Source organism: Lepidochelys olivacea (genome assembly GCF_965140295.1).
Source record: "Lepidochelys olivacea isolate rLepOli2 genome assembly, chromosome: 6".
In the NCBI taxonomy this organism is placed as follows: domain Eukaryota; kingdom Metazoa; phylum Chordata; order Testudines; family Cheloniidae; genus Lepidochelys; species Lepidochelys olivacea.
The window spans coordinates 85,390,355-85,401,787 of record NC_140416.1 but is presented as its reverse complement, the minus strand read 5'-3'; positions in this window follow the sequence as shown (position 1 = coordinate 85,401,787).

The window sequence follows — 11,433 nt, the reverse complement described above, 5'->3', positions numbered from 1 at the left end:
TTTAATGGGAGTCGAGGTACTCAACACCTCACAGGATCAAGCCCTTGAGGATATATTTACATTGCTGTCACGGATCCACAGGATTGGTGCTATGCCTCCAGCTTTGGAAAAGTCTCTAGGAGGAACCCTTTCAGAGAGCCTGACCCCCTAGGGATCTGACTCTGCCTCCAGGGCAAGCCATGTGGCTTCACCGCCTCCTTAGACCGGATCTCTGGGCCTTTAGCACTCTTCCTTCACATCTCAGCTGAGTCCAACTGAGATAAGCTTTTGGTAGAGACCTGTACACTCTTCAGGGATTAATGCACCTCAGCAAGCATTTGCAGTGACACTCAAACTGCATTGTCAAAACAGCAGGGTTTATTAGTCAACTGGAACACAATTTAGGAAGTCCTTAGGGTAGCAGAGAAAACTGAAGGTTAAAGCATAGACCATTCTGATAAGCCCAGAGCCCAGACAAGCTATAGTGAACACCATTGTTCAAGCTCTGTCTCTCAGTCTGACCTCCAGTCCTTGGTCAGACTCCAGGTGAAAGCCTGGACTCCTTTCCCCAACCAACTCTTCTCCCACACCTCACACCACTCCAGTTCTTTGTTATCAGGCTGGGGATTGTTGCTCCGCTTCCCGGGACCTTGAGGCGAAGCAGGGAAATCCATATTCTTCTGGGTCGTTGATTGCTAGGTGTCAATGTCTTGGTGATTGTATTTGCCATTATCTTCTCAGCTACTCCATTGATATGTGAAACTAAGGCTGATGTCTACACTATGAAATTAGGTCGAATTTATAGGTCAGTTTTTTATAAATTGTTTTTATATAGTTGATTGTGTGTGTCCCCACACAAAATGCTCTAAGTGCATTAAGTGCATTAACTCAGCAGAGTGCTTCCACAGTACCGAGGCGAGCATCGACTCCTAGTGTAGACCAGGGCTGAGACAGCTAGGTGACATCCACACCTACTCTGAGAGCAGACTGTCCTTTTCCCCCACTAGGTAACAATGCAGCATGTAGGGGAAACTGAGGCACACATAGACTTCATACAAATATTACAGAAAATTCCCACATTGTCACAAATGCACACTAAGCCAAGGCTCTGACTCAGTTCTGAGCCCAAGCCTGCCCTCCATCCACACACAAATCAGTCTGACTCAGGTCAGCAAGCACTCAGGACCCAGGTCCTAACCTGAGTCCCACTGAGACTCAGGTCCAAGCCCTGTCATTTTGCAATGTGGCTGCAGCTCAAGACACAGACCCGAGGCAGAAGATCTGCGTTGTGCAGTGTAGAAGTTTAGCATGGCTGCAAGATCCAGGTCCAGTGCTTGTAAGCCCAGGTTTACAATGCAATTTGGATGTTCAAATGCAGTCTTAGAAACACTAATTCCAAATGTCTAAGTCCCACAGAGTTGGGTTTACAATATAGTGTCGACGTATCCTGAGAGGGTAAAATATAAACCCGGAAGACTAAAAACCTACATTCTCTGGCTCACATGTTACATACTGATATATAGTATTAAAGTGACCTCCTGTCCTGTGTTTTAAGGGAGATCCCTTGTATGGTGCCTAACAACCCAAATCCAGCAAGCCAGAGGCTGCTTTCAAGCAATAATCATACAAAGGCTCACACCCTGTGTTACAAATGTATGATTTTGTACCATCAATACCTCATGAGTACCTTCCCCATAGTGGTTCCCATGAAAAATAAACTGTCTCGCATTTTTATATAGCTCTCCTGTATTTCCTTAGCCATTAGTGCATATTCCATCACAATGACACCACATGGCAAGAGTATCTAACAGTTTGCAAACCACAATCATCAACACTGGAAAAACACACATAAAAACAGTGACAGGAAAACTCCAAGGATTCAGGATTTAGGACTAGTTCTGACAAGCCTTCTATGGATGTCATTCAGCAACTATTGAGGCCCCCAACAGGTTTCAGACCCTCCCTCATGCCTCCCCTAAACAAATCCTATTTCCCCACAACCTGTTTGTTATCTTCTTAGGATGCTGCTATCCCAATGTGTTGTGTCTGGGAGCCAGGGCAGTTAGCAGGTGTGCTTCCCCTCTACTGTGTCCTGGAGCATCTTTGTAAGGCCTCTCTTCTACCATTTTTCAACCTCACTGCTGTCAAGGTCTGCCCCAGTCTCCCTTCTGTGGTGTCACCCTTCCTTTCCACCTGCACCTTGTTTGGTAACCCCAGTCTCTCTCCCCTCTCCATACTGTCCCCAGCCCATAGTGTTCCTCCCTAGCCTGACAGTGTCCACATCCATTTCCCTCCCTAGTGCCCCTACCTTCCTCTCAACAGTCCCCCAAGGTGTGCCCCCTCTTTGCTCTCCACCACAAGGTATGCATACTACTTTCCCCTTGCCTTGCTATCTCTTATCTCTCACCAGTACCAGCCACTGTTTTGAGGGAGACAGAGTTAAGGTGAGCAACACAGACAATACTAATGGCTGCTGCCTTCTGCCCTCCCTAGCTTCCCCAGTTTTGTTGCAGACAGAAGCACAGAGCAGTGAATGGGGGGGCATCTGGCAGTCAGAGCAGTGAGACTAGATCTAGAACAGACAGATGCAGACTCTAGTGACAGGAGGAGAAAACTGCAGCCAGTTTTTGTTTTCACTCCCCACAGGCAACGCGACAGGTCAAAGGAAGAGACCTTAGAACATATCTGTTTACAACAGGAAACTCAAAATCTCTCAGCTGATCCCCCCTCCTTCACTAAATTCTCTCCCCTCCCTAGTGCAACAGTTTCTCTCTGCCATTTAGGAAATGGGGAATGGCATATAAAGCATTTCAATTTAAAAAAATCAGGAAGATAATATTCCTGACTTTAATTATTATTATTTGTATTGTGGATCAAAATGCCTAGGCCCACATGCAAAAGAAGACAGAATATCTGTCCCAAAGAGATTTAAATCTGGATAACAGTGGGACTCTTGAACTGTCCACTTTCCAGCTTCTCTTTTCCTCTATTCTGTGGTATGCCTAAGTCCTAGCATGGAACAGAGGGTAGAAACTAATTACTGGCCTGGGAAAATTGGAGTTTTATTCCCAAGTACAGCATGCAATTGCTATGCTTAAAAATGGTAAATCCAAGCACCTCAGCCTCAAATTAGCTCAACTGTGTAGTAGTATGAAGAAGCCAAATAATTAAATCCAAGCTTAGATCTCTAGACCATGTTACTTTAAAAATTTGTTAAACTTTATCTGAAAATGGTTGATTTATGTTTCATACCAATAGAAAGCTATTGAGTCCAAAGCATGTCTAAACCAGTTCCAGAGTCAGTGTGTGACTCTTCTAATGGATGTGTTAAAAGGGTTTAACTAAACATGGCTATTCAAATTATGCTATCTGCAGTTTTCCAAAGTTTTCTGTTTGGCGTTTACTGTGGACTTTGATAGACTGCAAAAATATCTAGTGAGTCTCCACAGGTAAAACATGGGCTTTCTTTTGTGACTCTAGGTGATATATATGGGATTTTACAGTAGCTATTGTTTAAAAAAAAGACCAGGTGCATAATTTTCAAGCCTTCTGGGTGGAACAAGAATGTCGCGACCACAGACATACATGACAAGAGTTTATGATCCTATTATCCACTTTTTAGATTTGAAGCTGTTAAAGGCTGTTTGGAAGCACCCTGATTCCCCCTTCTGTATGGATTATTTTTTGTTGTGTGATTTCAATAATGAATCAAATTTAGATTAATTATTCTCTTTTCCTGTTTATAATTTTAAGTCCCAGTCCGTAGTCTTTATGAAGACATAATTCTCAGTTATCTTTGAACTAAGCTCAAAGGTAATAGTTAATGGAGTTTATCATAACAGGCTTCCAAAGGACAAAGTTGAAAACTTTTAGCAGATATAAAATGTGCTGTATATTTTACTTCCACTTTGCAAGTTAAAGACCAGACACATTCTTGCAGTAATTAAGCATGGACTGTGTTAGTGTACATGCAAAGATATAGGAATATTAATGAAAACATAGGAAATGTAGATTGACCAACCTATTTATAGAAATGTTCAATATGCAAACCTGAGAAGCATGCTCACAAATCTCAAAACTTTATAAGATTTGTGCATCTTTCTGCCATGTGACATACAGAAATATATATACTTATGGCTTAATTTTAACAAGACGTTAAACAATAAAGATTTCTTGTACATAGGTTGACATTTTGAGTGCTATTAGCTGCACATATTAAATACATTATATAGAAAACAAAAAAGTTACTGAATTTTGTTATTTTTCATAGTTGCCCATTACGTGGTGGACAATGTTGTTGTATCTGTGTCTGTCCCAGGATATTATCGAGACAAGGTGGATGAGGTAATATCTCTTATTGGAACAACTTCTGTTGGTGATACAGACAAGCTATCAAGCCACACAGAGCTCGTCTTCCTCAAACCCCTGGGTTATGCTAGTAGCATTAAGCATTTATGTTGAAGAATTTAAAGATTATCAAGCATAAAACAACTAATATTTAAATATAAGACCAGAAATAAAATTAGAGAAAAATAATTTTAATTAAGCACAATTATTTGCCAAACTAGCAACACAACCTGACAAGGGACAAGAAACTGCTGGTTATTAACTGTCACTCATTTTACTTCAATTATTTTTGCTTTACATAGTACATGGTTTCAGAGTGGTAGCCATGTTAGTCTGTATCAGCAAAAACAACAAGGAGTCCTTGTGGCACCTTAGAGACTAACAAATTTATTTGGGCATAAGCTTTCGTGGGCTAAAACCCACTTCATCAGTTGCTGATAGTTGACCATAGTGCCCTGTGGGAAAACATATTACAGAAAATTTGAACATCCTGCCAAGCAGTCATTTTGGTCTGTGCACCCCCGGCTACCAGAGCCAGCAATATGAAGGAGGCAACTTTTGAAGAACTTCTCTTGCTTGCGCTTTCACTCCTGGGTCAAGAGAGAGGCAGAGCTTTTGTGAGACGCTGGTGGATATTTTGGCAGCATTTTCTGATCCACCAAGGGCACCTGATGGAGCTTATGATGGAGCAGGAGGACAAGGACACAGACAGGGAAGACTCGAACTTGCTGATGCTCCTCATGACACTTGGTATACCCTCTGATGCACCCTTGTGGACTGGTGCTTCTGAAGCAGGGCCCAAGCACTGACCCTGGTAGGACCACATCATCATGCAGACCTGGGATGACCAGCAGTGGGTCCAGAACTTTTGCATGACGAAAGCTGCGTTGCTGGAGCTTTGTGAGCAGTTTTCCCCAGCCCTCCATCATAAAGACATTTGCATGAGAGCAGCCTCACCAGTACAGAAGTGGGTTGCTATACCCCAGACTGCTACAGATCCATTGCCAACCAGTCTGGTGTTGGAAAGTTGACTATGGATAAAGTGGTGGTGGAGTTTCTGAGGCAATCAGGCATGTGGCTTATCCCAAGGTGGTGAGCACAAACAATATTGCTGAAGTAATTGCTGGCTTTGAGAGAATGGGGTTTCCAAACTGCACCAGGGTCATTGATCAAACTCATGGTCCCCGTAGTTTGCCCTCCTCAAGGAGCACGAGTACATAAACCACAAAGGATACTACTCCATTGTTATGCAGGCTCGCAGACACAAAAGTCGATTTATGAATGTCAACGTGGGATGCACAGGAAAAGTTCATGATGTCTGGATTTTTTGCCAATTGGAAGTCTACATTCATGGGCAGGCTGGGATACTATTCCCACCAAATGACACTGTCATAAATGGAGTTACTGTATCCACCGTTATTCTGGGAGACACTATGTATCCCCTTTGTCTTGCCTTATGAATCCATACCCTGATTTTAGAGGCCATGTCAAAAGATGGTTTAATTACACTCTCAGCAGGTATAGAATGGTTGTTGAATGTCAGTGGACATGCTACAAAAAGCTTTTTCTATCATTTCAGGCCTTCCATATTTTGGAGGACATAACACTTCTTTTGGTCCCTCAATGGGAAAGGGAGGTGTTATTCCAAGCTGCCAGGGGGAAACCTGCGGTGTATGCAACCAAAGTATTCTACTGTACAGTGACTGACAAGCACATCTCGGAGTGCAGTGGGCTGGTCAGCTACCCAGGTAGCCCTGGAAAATACGACCTTCCCCGACATATGACATGTGACCTTCCCCGCTGGCCTATTATGACTGCATGTAAACACATCACAGCCATTCTCCTAGCCTCTCCCACCCCACAGCACTTAACTGGACAAAATTTCAAACGCTAGTCAACTGAAATGGACAAGATTTGTGAATGGAACACATTTTCCCCTCCCCACCACAGTTCACTGTTTCCAGCAGGTTCATTATGCTATTGAGCAGTTACAGAGCAGCGTACTTACAGACATGGCAATACAAGGTTATTATTTGTAAGAAACAGGAATGCACTAGCAAAAATCTGCACCTTTCTAGTAAAAATTCACTTTCAAGGAGTTTTTACTGTTTGCATTTCCAGGTTGCCATTTTGAACTCCATGTATGGGGGGGAAAGAAGGAGGGAGCCAAGCTGTTCGCATACAATTCACCATTAGTGGCTACACACAACTAGCTGGGGCTTTTAATAACTTTTGCATTGGTTCATAGAATGGAAATCCCTTCCACTCCTACATTAATAAACATTAAAATGGAGCCAGAAACTTACCAGGCTCTGGGGCAGCTTCTGTCCTTTCTAGATCTCCTGCAGGCTCTGTAGTGGGCTGTTCCTCAAGAGGGGCATCAAAAGGCTCCTCCAAGAAAGGCCCCAGGACATGCTGCTGCTGCTCCTACAGTAAAGTCTCCTCTGGGACGGGTTTCAGAAACACAGTCACTGCGCTGGCCTTACTTGGCACCTTCTGCTGGCTCTGATCAGTTTCCATTCTAGACTCCGGGGTCAGCCAGTCACCATCCTGGTTGACCAGGGACCATCATGCACCACAGTTAGCTCCGTGTTTGATGCAGTATTTAGCACCCAGTCAAACTTCTCATAAAACAGGCATGATGTCAACAAGTAGTCCAAAGTGTGGTTCTGGTCCCTGATTTTCTGGTACTCATTCTTAAGAAATGTAATCTGGTCCCTGCGTTGGTCACTAGTCCGGTAAATTTGCAATACTGCCAGTTTCTTCATTATTTGTTGGTATGCATGGTCATTCCTGGTACTCTTACTAAAGTCCACTGTTTTGCTGGCTTGCACCAGAGATCTACCCAAATCTGGCTGTGCTCCCGTGACCATGAAGCAGCATGCTCTGTAAAAGATTTCTTCTGTTCAGTCTCCATTGGAAACACAGAAAGCTTTGTGATAGTGTGTTTGCAGCTTGGTGGTCAGAAGACAATGGAAAGGTTAAACACTGACTCACTAAGCTCCTGCACTACACCAAGGTGGGTTGCTTCTGTGTTCCTTGAGTCAACCGGTTATTCTTGGACTAGAGAAGACAAAGGAAGTTGGCCCATGGGATTGTGGGATACTTTTGGTGGACTCCCAGGATCCAAGTCTAGGGGACTGCATCAACACTGCAAAACAATAGGGCTCTAACCCTGGGTCCTGGCTAGACTCAAGCTCGAACCCTCCACCCCTGCAGGGTACTAGGAGCCTAGGTCTGAGCCTGAGACATGTGTGTGTAGACGGAAGGGAGGTTTGGACTGTAGACTGAGTATGAGCCTAGGCTTACACTGCAGTGTAAACATGCCCTAAGTAATTTGCCCACAGTCACACATGACAGTTGTAGTAGAATCAAGAATTGGGCCCAGATCTCTGAATTCTAACCCAATGCTTTAACCCTAACACTATCCTTTTTCCTCTTTACATGTGTAGAAATCACTTGATGGCCAGTTGAAAATCTGAAGAAGTGGGGTTTTTTACCCATGAAAGCTTATGCCCAAATAAAACTGTTAGTCTTTAAGGTGTCACCGGACTCCTCGTTGTTTTAATTGAAAATATGTTAGTCTGAGAATGGAATTTTGCTCTGTGTGGTTTTCTACAGTTCAATGATTTTTATTTTGTAAACATTTACTTCCAATTTCCTTTAAAGATATGCAGTTTTAAGAGTTAATGGCAAAGACGTTAGCTTATGTAAATAACAGGGATTTTTCTGAGTGATGTAGCATTAGTGCACATTTGCTGCATTTCATCTATGTAGCTCTATACATCATTCGTGAACAATCTACCTGCAGACTTTTGGTTTTAGCACAAAAGGACTCAGCTACTTTGGATCATCAGATTAGAAGATGGAGGGTGTTAGACACCAGATTTAAAAAAAAAGTTTAGTTCAGTTTATATTTCCTGTTACTATTTGATTAATGGGTGCTGATCAATATGCAGGGCCAATGGAAAATTGTATCCTGGGATGGTTGTGGGGCTTCACTTTATGACAAAATACAGAAAAAACAACCCATCCTGTCATTTATTAATCTTAGGCCATGTCTACACTAGCAACTATGTCAGCAAAACTGTTGTTGCTCAGGGATATGAAAAAAACACCCTTCTGGGTGACGTAAATTTAGCCAGCATAAGTGGTAGTCTGCACAGCACTATGTCCACTGGTCATTGGGGGTAATTTAATTATGTTGACACGAGAGCTTTCTCCCATCGGCATAGAGCGCCTATGTGAGAGATCTTACAGTGGTGCAGTTGCGCAGCTGTAAGCTCTCTAGTGTAGACACGGCCTTAGTCATAACATTATTACTCTGGTGAAATATCCAAAGCCATGACACTATGTATGGAGTAAACTGCATGGTAAGCATTGTTTACTTTTTAGAGAACAGGAATGTAAGCAAGTAGCAGCTAGACCTACTTTGATGGAAATAGAAAATTATGTATTCTCTAGGTAATAAATTACATCCTGAGCCTGTACAGCTGACATGGCAATGAAGAAAGACTCTCAAATTCATTCCTCTAATTGCTGAATAAAAACTTGGCAAAGTTTAGAGGGAAGTCAGGTCCCAGAGACTGTATTCAGCTTTTCTGTCTGCCAAGCCTTGCTTTGATTTGCCACACCCAATAAGGCACAAATTTTTAACAGTGAGAGTAATTCTCTATTGGAACAATTTACAAGGGGTCATCGTAGATTCATCACATGCAATTTTTAAATCAAAATTGGATTTTTTCCCCCTAAAAGATATGCTCTCTTTCAAACAGGAATTACTTCAGGGAAGTCTTATGGCCTATGTTATGCAGATCAGACTAGCGGATCACAATGGTCTCTTCTAACTTTATAATCTATGAACACCAACACAACGTAAATACCATTTTTTGTTTAAATAAAACCTTAACTTCTGTCAGACTGTTTGTATACCTTGGCAGCAGTCTCTTGTAGACTGATCATGAATGTCAGGTACCTCAGATTTTCCTAAAAGAGGATTTTCTAGTCATAATTTTAAGGCCAGAATGGACCATCATAATCATCTAGTCTGAACACCTGGAAAACACAAACAATATACTTACTACGGTGATCAGTACTTAAAAGGTTAAGTGTTTTAGTCTCATTGCCAAATTATTCAAACAGCTGTTGAGACTGGAAAGAGAATGGGACCTTTCCCTGTCTCTAATCCTCATCTCCAGACAGGAAATTGGACTCTTCCTATGCCTGCTGAGAGCAGCTGCCTAATGACTCCATGCACTCTATTTCTGGAGACCTAGCAATCACTATGGAAATATTCAATTTAAGATGCTATTTTCAATACTGGTTGAAGCAAGTGATTGCTTTTCCCTATCTTTAATAAATAAATAAATAAATAAATCCTGAATAGACATCTCACAGCTTCATGGTCCAGAATATGTTATGCAGGGAGGACGGGACTTCAGCATTTAGAGAAGTTACTGAAAAGACTACAAAACAACTTACTGCTGCTGACAAACGTGGCTCTGTTTTAGTTTTGTTTGCAAGTATCTTGCTTTTGGGAAATTTAGTTTTTCTGACGATATCATACATAAATGTCTGGGTCCAAATAGACAGGACAATTTTAGTAAGGCTGGCTGTGAACAGTGCAGCAACGTGAGCTTACTGTATTTATATAGTGGCCATTAATATAATGACAAAATCTCTTGCATCTGAAGTATTAAGCTATCACATACACCATCTACACTATTACTCTGCAAAACTAGAACCAATTAACCAAGTACCTCTCTAATTTACATTCAAACCAGGTCAGAAATAAACTTTTTTTTCTCCTTTTGTCAAAATTTATTGCTGCCTGAAATAGGACCTAAACCTAAAATAAGAATTAAATTTAATCAATCCACTGTCTAATTGACTAACTAGGATCCACTGCATTGCTACTGTAGGTTGAACTAGTGCATTCCTTCAGACCTATGTGCTGTGGTGTCTGGTTAGCACAGCTCACTTCTTGTCCAGGACTCTACTATTACTCAACACTTCCTGGACAATAAGCAAACCACTCAACTGTGTTGACAGAATAAAGGGCAGCTTTTTAAGAAGCTGGACACTATTTTGCAACTTATGGTTAAAATGGCAAAAAAGTTAAAATGGCTTCTAAAAATGGAATCTGAAATAAGCAGTTAACTAAATTATGGCAGCTAAGGACATGCTTGCTAATAGCTTCCCTGTAAACAACAGAATTGCTGATAAATTTAAAATGTAGCATTTTCCAACTGAGACAGGGACAGCTGAATTTGTCTCCCCTATATCTAATTATAATCTGCAAGACAGAGTCCCCAGTGCAGATTATGTACAAATTCTTCTGCAGGTATTAGATTAATCCACCTCAGCTCTGACCCATTGTTTAAAAAAAACAGAAGGGGAAATGAGTTTGCACTGACAGGCAAGAAGAAAAAGCAGCAGCAATTCCAGAGAAGCAAAAGCAAAAGCAGAAAGCACACAGAAGGGAAGTATGATGGAAGATCCCGATTGAAAGGAATGCTAGCTGATTAGTGCAAGGCAGAAACTTCAGCAGCATCACCCTTGCATAACATCCACTCTCAGCACTTAATTTCATTCTTGGGTAGTCAAGTATTCTTTAAGCAAAAGAGTCCACTGTTCTACACTACTATGAAATGATGGGTCAGGCTGAACGGTTTGAAGTGGATCTGCAGAACTAAACTGAAAGATGAATTAAGCACAAGGGGAGTTTGGCACAAGCACGGCAGTTGATTGTATATCCCTTCTGAAATGGTTCTAGGATTTCCTGAAGATATTTATGAGTGAATCATTCTCAGATTCTTCTTACCAAACCCATTCCACCCTCACTTCCTGGGACACGCAGCACAAATGTGTTTTGTTCAGTTTTTAACTTGTACAGTAGTTTTGCCATTCACCTTTTTTGTTTTCAAATACCATATATACTGCACGCAGATGATGTTAGCTTTTTTGTTTGCGGTATTGTTGTAGCCATGGTACTTCCAGGATATAAAAGATAACACTGATGATGTAATATCTTTCACTAGACCAACTTCTGTTGGTAGAGGACAAGCTATGGAGCCCAAGAGAGGTGCTCTTCAAGTCTAGAGAAGG